This window comes from Pleurodeles waltl, chromosome 9, assembly GCF_031143425.1.
Source record: "Pleurodeles waltl isolate 20211129_DDA chromosome 9, aPleWal1.hap1.20221129, whole genome shotgun sequence".
NCBI lineage: Eukaryota > Metazoa > Chordata > Amphibia > Caudata > Salamandridae > Pleurodeles > Pleurodeles waltl.
The window spans coordinates 212,120,158-212,136,583 of NC_090448.1; the positions used below are offsets into that span (position 1 = coordinate 212,120,158).

The following is a 16,426-nucleotide window of genomic DNA, read 5'->3' on the forward strand; positions in this document are numbered from 1 at the left end:
AGTGAAGATTTAGTTTTTTTGTCTTGATACCAGGGCCTATTAAATACCAATTAAACTCCCACGTGTAGAACATGCTTATATTGGAAGTGAAAAGTGCCCTATTTGGATTGTGCTTCATTTAAATGGGGGTGGAAGAGGATGCCAAGCCACAAACTCTGTGCACCACACCTAAAACCTATTGCTGCTGGACTTTAAACACATATAATTATGAAAAAAAATTATGAAAAAATTTAAAAAACACCACCGACTATCATGGTTATGGTTCTTGAAAACCTGGTCCATATTTTCCCTACATTTGACACTTCACCTGTTGATTGTGTAAAAATACTATATATATATATATATATATATATATATATATATATATATATATATATATATAACCTAGTGGTGGTCACCACTAGGTAGTTATAGTTCGGACCATGTTTCCATAAAGCATTTTTTGACTTGCCTATATCTTTGGCACTGTTTGATGAATCTTCACAAAATTTTCCCAAAAAAAGATTCCAGGTGATTCTTGTTGCGCACCGTCAACCGGGGGCTGAGAAGAAGGGAGGAATCAAAAAAGCTGTGTGTCCCATGTTAATTCCCATAAGACCTTTAGACACGACTACAGCTCAAACCACTGGACGGAATTACACCAAATTTGGCAGAAAGCTAGTTTTCAGTACGCAGCTTTTCCTTTTGCTTATTTGTTGTAAATCTGTCCAGTAGTTTTGGAGATATTAAAGGGAAAATACATTTTTAAACACAGGTCTGATTGGCCAGGAAGTGTTAGCAGCCATCTTGGGACTTGGCTTCAGCCGAGTTCCACCAAAAAAGTAAAAAATAAAATAAAAAATAAAAGTTTAAAAACACAAGAGGCCAAAGTAGTGTCACCTTAACCCATTAGCTCTGGTACTGTGTCCCAGAGGAAACCGACCAGAGCTAAAAGCTAAAAAGCATTTTTTTTTCATTTGTGCCCGAACTGGGAACAATAAAAAAAAAAAAAAAAAAAGTGCAGGCTCATACGCTTTTTTTTATATACAGTCCCCGGGTGGGCCTGGTCCCAGAGCATTGCCTTTTTAATGTGAGGGAGCCGTCTGGCCCCTCTGCTACCTCAGGGACCGCCACCTCCCTGGGGCTTTCAAATAATTTCATGCTGGTTGGCTCCCGCTGTCAGAAAGCTGAGTTTTCATCTGTCTTCACTGTACGCCAATATGAGTGCAGGAAAGACAGAATAAAACATTGCTCCCGCAAGGAGGGAGCTGCTATTTAAAGTAGCTCCCTGGTTCTGGAAGCAATGCTGACTCCTGCATGGAGCCAGCTAGAGCCATGGGAGCCTTCAGGCTCCACCTTTGGTCCTGTCACACACTTGCTCTCTCTCTCTCTCCCACCCCCCTCCATTAATGGGATGAAAGAGAGAGAGACTGTCATTACAATGGCCCCTCCTTGCAATGACTTCAAACAGTAAGAGAAGCAAGATGTTTGGTACAAATGCTATAGTTACATTTTGGTGCTGAGCAGAACAGAGTCACTGCTGGTCTCATGGTCAAGTTTATGTACTGTCACTCAATAGGCAGAAGGTTCAAATCCTAGTATCGCTTGGCGGTGTGTTTGTTTATTTACTAGTGTTTTGACTGTTAAACCTTCCTATTAACGGAACATTCATGTTTCTATCCTCTCACATGTGTGGTTTGCATGTCATAGGTATGGCTGGAAACAGTCCATCAATGAGTCACCTGTGGCCTAATAGTTAAAGTCACAGACCCTCACACTGACAGTTGAGGGTCCTACTCCAGGTGTGTCTGTGATCATTTTCCTCCATTAGTTTCTTTTAAACTTCAAAAGTTCAAGGTTCATACTGAAAGATGCTCTCACTCTTTTAAATTGACAAATACATTTTTCTTTTTAATTTGTCCAGAAATCTCATTCTAAGTACATTGTGCACAAAAGCTCTCTATCTCTGTCCCTCTCACTCTTTCTTTCTCTCTCTTTCTATCTTTCTCGCAATCACACACCCACTCAGACCCTTATGCACCCACTCAGACACTCATGCACCCTCTTGCAGACCCACTCAGACCCTCATGCACCCCTCAAATCCTCAATCAGACCTTCACGCACCCACTCATAGACCCCATCACTCTTGCACGTCCACTCACAGACCCACTGACACCCTCATGCAACCACTAACAGACCTGCACAGACACTGACGCACCCACTAAGAAACAGATGCATGTACTCTCGCACCTAGAGACTCACACAGCCACTCTCGCTCCCAGATACAACCCTATCACAAGTAGTCTCACACCCAGAGAAATAAGGCTGCGGCCAACACCCACCGCACACGGCCAAAGAGCCATGCGCAGTGTAGGGTTGGGTGGTTACCGGGGTTGGCCGCAGGGTCTAGCTGCAGGCCATGCCTTGCCAGCAACCCCTAACGCCCACGGGCAAAGGTCGTGCACGGTGCAAGGATGGGTGCATATAGAGGGTTGACCTCAGAGCCGGGCCAACTGCCACCGCACACTGTTGAAGGCCATGTGGGGCAGTGGTTGGACTAATGTATAGTAATGAATATTACTATACGGTAAAAAAAACATAGAAATTCACTGGAAAAAAACAAAGGTTACAGAGATGGTATAGTTAGTAAATAGATTAAAAAAACATAGAAATTCACTGAAAAAAACAAAGGTTACAGGGAAATTATAGTGAGGCTTACGTTTTAAACGTACAAAACTATAGAAATTTTGTAAAAAAAAAAAAGTTACTGCAAATATTATTGTGATATTATCAGTGATGTTATCAAAGATGTGATGAGTGCTGTAATTTGTAGGGTAATTAGCAGTGCATGGCGAGGGCGTGAGTTATAGTTACCTTAAGGCGTGAGGTATAGTTACTTGAGATAACTTTAACTATAGCAGGTGAAATTCTGTGAATTTCTATGGTTTTGTACGTTCAAAATGTGGGTCTAACTATAACGTCCCTGCAACCTTTTTTTCAGTGAATGCCTGTTTTTTTTACATTTTATTTCCTAACTATAACGTCCCTGTAATCTTTGTTTTTTTCCAGTGAAGACCTATATATATATATATATATATATATATATATATATATATATATATATATATTATAATTTAATATATACATGTACTTTACTGGCAAGGAAAACGTGAAGTTGTACATTTTTTCATTTTTTTTATTTAGGACATTTGAAGGCACAACATACACCGCCAGATTGGTATCTTGGTGCTAAATAATATATGGTTTCTTGATGAAACAGTTACTTATCATGATGTTATGGCTCTATAGGAAAGTAAAGCAACCCTATGCAGATAAGTATTCTTTTGGCATTATATAAAGCTTACCAAACCCTTGCAAGACATTGGGTGCTTTTTTAATGACCCAGTTGTATTATTTGTATATTGACATATAGCCCTGGCTCTGTTATGAAGCACTCCTATTTTCACCAGGAACCAGTACATCCAACAGGTTAGGTCCCTACTACTGGGTAGACTCCATATAGTGAGTGGTGTCCACCAATGCACATCAACTGCGATTGTTGTCTGTGATACTGTTCACTGCTAAATATGGCAAATACCCGGAGGCTTCATTAAGCTTAGTCTGTACAAAAGCCCATGCACCTTATGCTGAGCAACACTTGATGCGCCATGCTTACACCTCATTGTCAAATGCTTAATATCATTGCTTCTTTAGTTTCTGGTCCCCCCTCAACCCCTTCCCCTGCCCCCCCTTCCCTTAATCCCCTTTCAAATGCACCACACACACCTGGCGTGCCTTTCTTTTTTCACTTAAAATTATTGGTTATGTTTTCATTGGTATTCCATTTTCAAAAATATGGGTTTCTTGGGTTTGGAATGGAGATTTTCACATAATACCTTTTTTATCAATATATAAAACAATGATAAGTTGTGAACGTTGGGCAAGTAACATTTTTAGAGTCAGCATGTATATATGTGGTGCTTGAATGACGTATCTATTTACAAGAGGGTCACAAGTGAAATACGTCTTTAATGTTCACCATTTCCAGTTGGGTTATATAGTTTAGCATCCCAAAGTCAGGATGCCGTTCCTTAGAAAGGTGTCTTTTCTCGAAATAGATTGCAAAACATTTCAAAGGAACGAAGGCGAGGCTGACAAACCTTAAAACCTGAGGACTTTATTAATATAAATGCTCCAGTTTTTTCCAGAACTAAAGGATTGACTCTTGATTAAGATACCAAATACCCGACCCCAACTTCTCCAAAGAGTACTAGGAAGCTTTTCTATTACACGTACCCTTCCTTTTAAATTTGTATTTATTTGTTCACAAAAGTTCCTGCTCATAAGCTATTTTATTTAATTATTAAGAACAGAAACACGTTTTAGATTTTTGGGGACTATTAACTTCCCCTAACAGTATTTCTTCAACATTGTAAAATTCATCTGCTAACCAAAGCTGCAGCAGCATATGTAAGACATGGTTCTTGGCACTGCTCATAGAGGCGCTTTTGGGGTTCTTTCTAAACATTACTCATTGGGGCTTACCCGTCGAAATTAACAACCTTGCATTTGTGATGTAGCCAAATACTTCGAATATGAATAGAAATGGGAGATTCCCTTTAAGGCCTTAGGAGTCATAACGACGTATATAAGGCATGGATCCCATTGAGAAGATGTCCCCACCTCTTGAAAACGATACCTAGATAAGATAAGGAAGAAAATGTATAAGCGCTCCTCAGAAATGACCTTCAGTCTCTAAATTCATACTGTTTTAGCAGTTTTTGCATATATGAGCCAAAATTACTTTACAGAAATCTAAGATTTCTCTTTACTAATGTGAGACGGCCATATCAAGAACGCTCTGTTCATTAATCAAAAGTGTGACCACACATAAGTTGATACAACAAGGGACATCAGCCTCTTTATCTGATAATTGCCTTTCCGGTTTTATTCAATTCTAAGGCTGTCTGCCCTCACTTCTAATCTACTAACTGAAGGATCATCTAGCTGGAGGACCTTTCACAGAATCTTGTACCAAAAAAAAACAAAAAAAACATTTGAAATGCAATAGGCCCCGCATATTTCAAATAAATTGTCATCTTTTTACAACAGTACCCACGAGCAGAAACAAAATAAAACATGAGTGGAAACTGAGAAAAGACGACTTGAAAAAATAAAAGAAAGTTCGTTTTAAAAAATAAAACTTTGCAATTTGGTTTGTCCTGCTGGGCATGTTTTTGCCAGTCACAAGCCTTCTGTTTGCGGGGCACTGGAAGTTAAAAAGAACAAAATAGTACCTCGATCACGTCAGGGCACTAATTAAGTTGAAATCAATTAGTGCTTGATCCCTGCTCCACACAGAGGAACGGAAATGGTGCCAGGTTTGCCTTGACGAATTATGAGGCGCTAACGAAGAGTGACACGCAAACCAACAAATGGTGAGCGACAGGCAGGCCATAAGCCCTTTACTGAACACAACAGTGTCTCGCATGCGAGATGCATGTGCTAGCGCATGCCCACACAGGCGAGACCCTAATTAACTGCCCTGTAGGAAGCAAGAAGCAAGTCCCACATATAAAGACAAGTTATGACTCTTTACACACATCACAAAATAATGTGTATTATAAAAATATTTATCAGTAACTTTAGTTGAAGGAATGTCAAGATGCTAGGGTTCAAGATAAGATCATAAAAGCCCTGAAATGTACAGGTTATGATAATCTGTGCAATTTAACACCTGATTGAAATGCTGATAATCTCGCACATGATTTGAGAGAAAACATCACAATTGACATAACGGTGACATCACTGGCGGCATTGCACATCTTGTTACTATTGACTTTATAGCAGACGTCACTTAAACAGATCACCACCAAGATACTGATTTACTGGCTAGCTTTAGATCCCCCAGAGCTCACTCTCTGGCTATTTACAGTTGATTCTTAGGACTGTGCCTGGCCCGCGATCTGTGCCTGTGTTTAGCACCATTTCCCCCGTAGCCACCTGAGCTTAACATTAATCTCTGTCAAATAGGTCATAGCTTTTAGACTGGACCCATGCTGATACCCACATCACGTGACTGGAATCTAGTTGACTCAAAATATCTACACAGTGAACAGCTTGGATCATGGTCATTGCCTTAGGCCTTTGATCCCGGTGAAGGATGCATATAGACAAAAATGCTGGGTTTAATCTGTCAGTCAACAGATGTGAAATAGAGCAATAATTTGCAGGTTTAGTCATGTTTCGATGATGCCAATTTGTTCTGTGATGGAATGTTTATTGGCCAGCTTTATAGTTGAATAGTTACCTATTGCTGCAGAAATTCATCAGTTTTGAATTTTAAATCATAACGTCCCTTCAGTTGTATTTTTTTTTAACATTCTTTATTGTTTTTGGTATAAACTTAGATAGGACGTGTGCCCGCCATCTTTGGAGTAAAAGAAAAAAGTATTAAAAAACATAATAAAAATAATACAAAGTACACCTTCCAAACATATGAGAAATAGTAGAAATGCAGTTTCAGGTGGTAGGCTGTATAGAATAATTGAGCCAGTCTACCCCAACTCTTGACATATTTCTCCAGACATTCCGTAGATTTATACACAAGGCATTCTGCTTCTATCCATTCAGTCATGTTGATCGCCACTTCCATGCAATATCCCACTTAGCAGTGAGGAAGCCTCCCTCTGCACTCATCCACAGGCCCAGTATTACCATTTTGGATTCTGGCACAATATGGCTGTCCCCGACCTGCAACATTACATAACACACTCAACATCAATATCATGGTATAATCAGACATTCCCAGATTGTGCGGAAAAGGATCTCCGTTCAACCCTGCAGCACTGACAGTGGTGGTCTAGGCCTGGGTTTGTTCTGTTTAGTTTCAATGGGTCTGTAATTCACCCTGTGCAAATATTTACAGTCGATTTTGATAGGAATGTCTGTTTTTAGTTAATATTCCTGTTGCTGGAGACTTAAGTTTAAAAAAGACAGGACTCCTCTTGGCAGGGTAATAGCAGGGTAACTGTTGCGACAGGGAGAATTGCTATCCCCACACAGGTAAACAGCTGGTCTCAATTTGCTGCTTCACTGGTAGCCACTTCTATAGTAAATTGAACAATACAAAAAGGTTAATCAATAAGTTTAGCAATTGCTTTCTTGTTGCAAAATCACATTACCGGTGTCCCTTAACCTTTTCACCTATTTCTTCCACATTCTTGAGTGCAGTTCTAACAATGCTTGACAAACTAACCATTTACTACTCTTGAATACATGTGTATGTGTTGCTTATTACTCTGCTCCCAAGATCTCTTATCAGTTCTTCTACACCATAGGCTAATTCAATCTCCTGCCCCCATTCTTCAATCACGTTTGAAATTTACTGAGGCAACAGAATATGTGCCTGTGTGCTTAGGATCATAAATACCTTCAGGCTCACGAACACAGGTTTTCCTTTAACCACGACCTTGCTGGTCATGAATACTGTTTTCAAGTGAACTCTTCACCTCTCTGGGTCAAGACAAAGTTTAGGCCTACACTGCTGTTTCGCCACATATGATTTTATATCGTTTTCCACCAATGTCTGATGTAGCTCAGTTTCCTCACCATTAATTTCCCCTTCAACACACCTTTTTACCATGTCATTAAACAAACATTTTTGGTATGTTAATTTCTTGTGATATGTTAACTAAAATTCTCCTTGTCCCTCCAGTTAGGGATAGTAGCAAATAGCTGGAAAAGAGCTAAGGTGATCTCATTACTAAAATAGGCCAGAGCTGATCCTGAATCTTTATAGAAGTTTACACCAGTTTCACTGCTTTCAGCAGCATCAAAGGTGCTGAATAAGGTTGTAAATCAACAACCAACCACCTTCTTGACTGAGAATAAATCTACTGCAGCCCTCTCAATCGAGGTTCAGAGCCCGCCACAGCACCTAAACTACATTATTAGAGGTCTCTGAATCCATTAAACTGAGTCTGGGTGCTGGCCTTAATGTGGCTCTGGTGCTGTTGGACCTGTCAGCTTTTGATACTGTGGATCATAACATCCTGCTGTACAGGCTAGAACATCTGTGAATAACATGCTCTGCTCTGAGTAGGCTGGGATCCTTCCTTGAGGCACGTGAGCAAGTGGTTTGGATGAAGCCATATGCCTCAGCAGAAACAAAAGTTAAGGTGGGGAGTACCGCAAGGTACTTACCTAAGTCCCATCTTATTTAACATCTACATGTCTCCTTTGGCCTACTTCAGTGGTTCCCAACCTTGGACCCCCATTTTAACATTAATGGAATCCAGGGCCCCCCACTGAATCATCATTGGAATCCGGGGACCCCCGCTTGAGTCATTACTGGAAGCTGGGGACCTAATTTGTCAATATTTGTTAATAGTTGTTAATTTTCTAAGCAGTCGTGGACCCCCTGAGAAGGCTTCGCGGACCCCCAGGGTTCCCCGGACCACAGGTTGGGAACCACTGGCCTACTTGATGGAATCCTTTGACATCAAGATCATCTCATATTCGAATGATAACCAACTCTTGCTCACATGTGATGGGAATCCGGGATAGGTAAAGGCTGTGTTCTCCCATTGCATGTCGGCCTTGCTTGACTGGTTCAAATACAACGGACTGCAGTGCAATCCCGATGAGACGGATGTTCTTGTATTTGGACGAGATCCACTTCCAGGTTGCAATGGTGCTTGGCCCAATAACATGTCTCCGCCACCTCCACCAACATTGGTTCTAGAAATCTGGGTATGTTGTTCGATGCCCAGCTCTAGTTTGGTGCACAGGTGTCTACGGTAATGAAAACTTTTTTCTGGATCCTCCCATGCTGAAAAGATTCCTCCATCTTCTCCCTCACAAGGCCAAAGTTACAGTCAGGGCACTGATTTTATCTAGGCTAGATTATGTGAATGCCGTCTACCTAGGTGGTCCAGAATATCAGATCCAGCGTTTACAAGTGATGCAGAATATGGTAGTCTGCTACTATGTAAAATTCTCGGAGGGACTTCTGTATCAGTATTTCGAGAAAAACCTCATTGGCTACCAGTTTGCCAGCATATAACGTATAAGGCTCTGACCTTAATGCATCAAGCCCCCCATAATAGGGGGCACATGTACCTCAATGAACATATTCAGTGCTATAGCCTTGGTAGGTCTTTACGCTGTCAAACTGTGGGGGTTACTGTGGTGGCCCGCTTTCTGAAGCAGCAGAGGGGAGGATCTTCCGTCACCATTAAGGCAGCAAGTTTGTGGAATAAGCTGCAAGTGTGCCTTTAGATTAATCGCAGAGGAATTCAGATTTTAAAAAGAGCTGAAAACATACCTCTTGAGATGTTAGCAGGGTAGAGAGCTGGCTATGTGCCGTAATATGCTTTGTCAATACCAATTAAATGCGGCGGGACTCTTTTCCTGAGTAGCTGTGCGCTATAAAAGTACTCGTCATTCATTCATTCATTCATATATTTTGTCCCCTGAAGGAATCAGCAATGGATTCAGACAGCATTGTTTTGTTATTTCCTTCTCCCATTGTCACATCCCTTGGAGTCCGCTGCATGCCTGAAGGAATATATCTGATAGAGAGTTCTAGCTGCGGATTCTTTACCTTTGAATTCTCCCCGGGTGTCAGACAGGATCCAGAAGATTTTTCGTGAGGAGTACCCCTGTGTGCCCGTAGGTGGCATCGATCGTCTCCAAATCCGTAGTTGGGGGCATCCGGAAATGACTTTGCAGTACTTCTGTAGGTGCCAACCAGGTGCGCGGACGTCAGTTCTTTTCTTTCCATGCCAGCCAGCGCTAATCCGAAAGAAGAGCTACCCCTCAGTCATTTCTTTGACTAACCTTTTTCGACTATTAGTTGAATTTGTTTTGAGATATTACCTCCTAGTGTGTTGAAATTTGGTCAAATAAGACTAGTTTTAAGCCCTGAGGATCTTATCACTGGGAGATGTCTGAGACAGATCTGCACCTCGTCTGCTTGTTGTGTTTGGAGCACAACAATTGTAGGAAGTTGGCTCTGTATGTGCTATTTCAAAGTAAGGAATAGCATGCACAGAGTCCAAGGGTTCCCCTTAGAGGTAAAATAGTGGTAAAAATAGATAATACTAATGCTCTATTTTGTGGTAGTGTGGTCGAGCAGTAGGCTTATCAAAGGAGTAGTGTTAAGCATTTGTTGTACATACACATAGACAATAAATGAGGTACACACACTCAGAGACAAATCCAGCCAATAGGTTTTTATATAGAAAAATATCTTTTCTTAGTTTATTTTAAGAACCACAGGTTCAAATTCTACATGTAATAGCTCATTCGAAAGGTATTGCAGGTAAGTACTTTAGGAACTTCAAATCATCAAAATTGCATGTATACTTTTCAAGTTATTCACAAATAGCTGTTTTAAAAGTGGACACTTAGTGCAATTTTCACAGTTCCTAGGGGAGGTAAGTATTTGTTAGTTTTACCAGGTAAGTAAGACACTTACAGGGTTCAGTTCTTGGTCCAAGGTAGCCCACCGTTGGGGGTTCAGAGCAACCCCAAAGTCACCACACCAGCAGCTCAGGGCCGGTCAGGTGCAGAGTTCAAAGTGGTGCCCAAAACACATAGGCTAGAATGGAGAGAAGGGGGTGCCCCGGTTCCGGTCTGCTTGCAGGTAAGTACCCGCGTCTTCGGAGGGCAGACCAGGGGGGTTTTGTAGGGCACCGGGGGGGACACAAGTCCACACAGAAATTTCACCCTCAGCAGCGCGGGGGCGGCCGGGTGCAGTGTAGAAACAAGCGTCGGGTTCGCAATGTTAGTCTATGAGAGATCTCGGGATCTCTTCAGCGCTGCAGGCAGGCAAGGGGGGGGGTTCCTCGGGGAAACCTCCACTTGGGCAAGGGAGAGGGACTCCTGGGGGTCACTCCTCCAGTGAAAGTCCGGTCCTTCAGGTCCTGGGGGCTGCGGGTGCAGGGTCTCTCCCAGGTGTCGGGACTTAGGTTTCAGAGAGTCGCGGTCAGGGGAAGCCTCGGGATTCCCTCTGCAGGCGGCGCTGTGGGGGCTCAGGGGGGACAGGTTTTGGTACTCACAGTATCAGAGTAGTCCTGGGGTCCCTCCTGAGGTGTCGGATCTCCACCAGCCGAGTCGGGGTCGCCGGGTGCAGTGTTGCAAGTCTCACGCTTCTTGCGGGGAGCTTGCAGGGTTCTTTAAAGTTGCTGGAAACAAAGTTGCAGCTTTTCTTGGAGCAGGTCCGCTGTCCTCGGGAGTTTCTTGTCTTTTCGAAGCAGGGGCAGTCCTCAGAGGATGTCGAGGTCGCTGGTCCCTTTGGAAGGCGTCGCTGGAGCAGGATCTTTGGAAGGCAGGAGACAGGCCGGTGAGTTTCTGGAGCCAAGGCAGTTGTCGTCTTCTGGTCTTCCGCTGCAGGGGTTTTCAGCTGGGCAGTCCTTCTTCTTGTAGTTGCAGGAATCTAATTTTCTAGGGTTCAGGGTAGCCCTTAAATACTAAATTTAAGGGCGTGTTTAGGTCTGGGGGGTTAGTAGCCAATGGCTACTAGCCCTGAGGGTGGGTACACCCTCTTTGTGCCTCCTCCCAAGGGGAGGGGGTCACAATCCTAACCCTATTGGGGGAATCCTCCATCTGCAAGATGGAGGATTTCTAAAAGTTAGAGTCACCTCAGCTCAGGACACCTTAGGGGCTGTCCTGACTGGCCAGTGACTCCTCCTTGTTATTCTCATTATTTTCTCCGGCCTTGCCGCCAAAAGTGGGGCCTGGCCGGAGGGGGCGGGCAACTCCACTAGCTGGAGTGTCCTGCTGGGTTGGCACAAAGGAGGTGAGCCTTTGAGGCTCACCGCCAGGTGTGACAATTCCTGCCTGGGAGAGGTGTTAGCATCTCCACCCAGTGCAGGCTTTGTTACTGGCCTCAGAGTGACAAAGGCACTCTCCCCATGGGGCCAGCAACATGTCTCGGTTTGTGGCAGGCTGCTAAAACTAGTCAGCCTACACAGATAGTCGGTTAAGTTTCAGGGGGCACCTCTAAGGTGCCCTCTGTGGTGTATTTTACAATAAAATGTACACTGGCATCAGTGTGCATTTATTGTGCTGAGAAGTTTGATACCAAACTTCCCAGTTTTCAGTGTAGCCATTATGGTGCTGTGGAGTTCGTGTTTGACAAACTCCCAGACCATATACTCTTATGGCTACCCTGCACTTACAATGTCTAAGGTTTTGTTTAGACACTGTAGGGGTACCATGCTCATGCACTGGTACCCTCACCTATGGTATAGTGCACCCTGCCTTAGGGCTGTAAGGCCTGCTAGAGGGGTGTCTTACCTATACTGCATAGGCAGTGAGAGGCTGGCATGGCACCCTGAGGGGAGTGCCATGTCGACTTACTCGTTTTGTCCTCACTAGCACACACAAGCTGGTAAGCAGTGTGTCTGTGCTGAGTGAGAGGTCTCCAGGGTGGCATAAGACATGCTGCAGCCCTTAGAGACCTTCCTTGGCATCAGGGCCCTTGGTACTAGAAGTACCAGTTACAAGGGACTTATCTGGATGCCAGGGTCTGCCAATTGTGGATACAAAAGTACAGGTTAGGGAAAGAACACTGGTGCTGGGGCCTGGTTAGCAGGCCTCAGCACACTTTCAATTGTAAACATAGCATCAGCAAAGGCAAAAAGTCAGGGGGCAACCATGCCAAGGAGGCATTTCCTTACACAACCCCCCCCCAAACGAAAGAGGATGAGACTAACCTTTCCCAAGAGAGTCTTCATTTTCTAAGTGGAAGAACCTGGAAAGGCCATCTGCATTGGCATGGGCAGTCCCAGGTCTGTGTTCCACTATAAAGTCCATTCCCTGTAGGGAGATGGACCACCTCAACAGTTTAGGATTTTCACCTTTCATTTGCATCAGCCATTTGAGAGGTCTGTGGTCAGTTTGAACTAGGAAGTGAGTCCCAAAGAGGTATGGTCTCAGCTTCTTCAGGGACCAAACCACAGCAAAGGCCTCCCTCTCAATGGCACTCCAACGCTGCTCCCTGGGGAGTAACCTCCTGCTAATGAAAGCAACAGGCTGGTCAAGGCCATCATCATTTGTTTGGGACAAAACTGCCCCTATCCCATGTTCAGAGGCATCAGTCTGCACAATGAACTGCTTAGAATAATCTGGAGCTTTTAGAACTGGTGCTGAGCACATTGCTTGTTTCAGGGTGTCAAAGGCCTGTTGGCAGTCCACAGTCCAGTTCACTTTCTTGGGCATTTTCTTGGAGGTGAGCTCAGTGAGGGCTGTCACAATGGATCCATATCCCTTCACAAACCTCCTGTAGTACCCAGTCAAGCCAAGGAATGCCCTGACTTGAGTCTGGGTTTTTGGAGCTACCCAGTCCAGAATAGTCTGGATCTTGGGTTGGAGTGGCTGAACTTGGCCTCCACCTACAAGGTGTCCCAAGTAAACCACAGTTCCCTGCCCTATCTGGCATTTGGATGCTTTGATAGAGAGGCCTGCAGATTGCAGAGCCTTCAAAACCTTCCTCAGGTGGACCAGGTGATCCTGCCAGGTGGAGCTAAAGACAGCAATATCATCAAGATAAGCTGTGCTAAAGGACTCCAAGCCAGCAAGGACTTGATTCACCAACCTTTGGAAGGTGGCAGGGGCATTCTTTAAACCAAAGGGCATAACAGTAAACTGATAATGCCCATCAGGTGTGGAGAATGCTGTCTTTTCTTTTGCTCCAGGTGCCATTTTTATTTGCCAGTACCCTGCTGTCAAGTCAAAGGTACTTAGAAATTTGGCAGCACCTAATTTATCAATGAGCTCATCAGCTCTTGGAATTGGATGAGCATCTGTCTTGGTGACAGAATTGAGCCCTCTGTAGTCCACACAAAACCTCATCTCTTTCTTTCCATCTGTGGTGTGAGGTTTGGGGACTAAGACCACTGGGCTAGCCCAGGGGCTGTCAGAGCGCTCAATGACTCCCAATTCCAGCATCTTGTGGACTTCCACCTTGATGCTTTCTTTAACATGGTCAGATTGTCTAAAGATTTTGTTCTTGACAGGCATGCTGTCTCCTGTGTCCACATCATGGGTACACAGGTGTGTCTGACCAGGGGTTAAGGAGAAGAGTTCAGGAAACTGTTGTAGGACTCTCCTACAATCAGCTTGCTGTTGGCCAGAGAGGGTGTCTGAGTAGATCACTCCATCTACTGTACCATCTTTTGGGTCTGATGACAGAAGATCAGGGAGAGGTTCACTCTCTGCCTCCTGATCCTCATCTGTTACCATCAACAGATTGACATCAGCCCTGTCGTGGAAGAGCTTAAGGCGGTTTACATGGATCACCCTTTTGGGGCTCCTGCTTGTGCCCAGGTCCACCAAGTAGGTGACCTGACTCTTCCTCTCTAGTACTGGGTAAGGGCCACTCCATTTGTCCTGGAGTGCCCTGGGAGCCACAGGCTCCAGAACCCAGACCTTCTGCCCTGGTTGGAACTCAACCAGTGCAGCCTTTTGGTCATACCAAAACTTCTGGAGCTGTTGGCTGGCCTCAAGGTTTTTGGTTGCCTTTTCCATGTACTCTGCCATTCTAGAGCGAAGGCCAAGTACATAGTCCACTATGTCCTGTTTAGGCTCATGGAGAGGTCTCTCCCAGCCTTCTTTAACAAGGGCAAGTGGTCCCCTTACAGGATGACCAAACAGAAGTTCAAAGGGTGAGAACCCTACTCCCTTCTGTGGTACCTCCCTGTAAGCGAAAAGCAGACATGGCAGGAGGACATCCCATCTCCTTTTGAGTTTTTCTGGGAGCCCCATGATCATGCCCTTTAATGTCTTGTTGAATCTCTCAACCAAGCCATTAGTTTGTGGATGGTATGGTGTAGTGAATTTATAAGTCACTCCACACTCATTCCACATGTGCTTTAGGTATGCTGACATGAAGTTGGTACCTCGGTCAGACACCACCTCCTTAGGGAAACCCACTCTGGTAAAGATACCAATGAGGGCCTTGGCTACTGCAGGGGCAGTAGTTGACCTAAGGGGAATAGCTTCAGGATACCTGGTAGCATGATCCACTACTACCAGGATATACATATTTCCTGAGGCTGTGGGAGGTTCCAGTGGACCAACTATGTCCACACCCACTCTTTCAAAGGGCACCCCCACCACTGGAAGTGGAATGAGGGGGGCCTTTGGATGCCCACCTGTCTTACCACTGGCTTGACAGGTGGGGCAGGAGAGGCAAAACTCCTTAACCATGCTGGACATATTGGGCCAGTAGAAGTGGTTGACTAACCTCTCCCACGTCTTGGTTTGTCCCAAATGTCCAGCAAGGGGAATGTCATGGGCCAATGTTAGGATGAACTCTCTGAACAGCTGAGGCACTACCACTCTCCTAGTGGCACCAGGTTTGGGGTCTCTGGCCTCAGTGTACAGGAGCCCATCTTCCCAATAGACCCTATGTGTTCCATTTTTCTTGCCTTTGGACTCTTCAGCAGCTTGCTGCCTAAGGCCTTCAAGAGAGGGACAGGTTTCTTGTCCCTTACACAGCTCTTCCCTTGAGGGTCCCCCTGGGCCTAAGAGCTCAACCTGATAAGGTTCAAGCTCCAAGGGCTCAGTTCCCTCAGAGGGCAGAACTTCTTCCTGAGAAGAGAGGTTCCCTTTCTTTTGCTGTGTTGCAGTTGGTTTCCCAACTGACTTTCCTGTTCTCTTGGTAGGCTGGGCCATTTTTCCAGACTCCAGCTCTACTTTTTCACCCTGTGCCTTGCATTGTGCTCTTGTTTTCACACACACCAGTTCAGGGATACCCAGCATTGCTGCATGGGTTTTTAGCTCTACCTCAGCCCATGCTGAGGACTCCAGGTCATTTCCAAGCAGACAGTCCACTGGGATATTTGAGGAGACCACCACCTGTTTCAGGCCATTGACCCCTCCCCATTCTAAAGTAACCATTGCCATGGGATGTACTTTTCTCTGATTGTCAGCGTTGGTGACTGTGTAAGTTTTTCCAGTCAGGTATTGGCCAGGGGAAACCAGTTTCTCTGTCACCATGGTGACACTGGCACCTGTATCCCTCAGGCCCTCTATTCTAGTCCCATTAATTAAGAGTTGCTGTCTGTATTTTTGCATGTTAGGCGGCCAGACAGCTAGTGTGGCTAAATCCACCCCACCCTCAGAAACTAGAGTAGCTTCAGTGTGGACCCTGATTTGCTCTGGGCACACTGTTGATCCCACTTGGAGACTAGCCATACCAGTGTTACCTGGATGGGAGTTTGGAGTGGAACCTTTCTTGGGACAGGCCTTGTCTCCAGTTTGGTGTCCATGCTGTTTACAGCTATAACACCAGGCCTTTTTGGGATCAAAGTTTTTACCCTTGTACCCATTGTTTTGTGAAGAGGCTCTGGGCCCACCCTCCTGTGCAGGTTTTTGGGGGCCTGTAGAAGACTCTTTACTATTTTTAGTTTTGGTTGTCTCATCACCCTTCTGC

General features: G+C 44.6%; 1 protein-coding gene across 2 annotated transcripts in view; it reads left to right on the top strand.

Moving 5' to 3' along the window:
• Positions 1-16,426, top strand: part of SLC25A26 (solute carrier family 25 member 26) — an 875,825-nt gene that overhangs the window by 650,579 nt on the left and 208,820 nt on the right. The window lies entirely within an intron of this gene.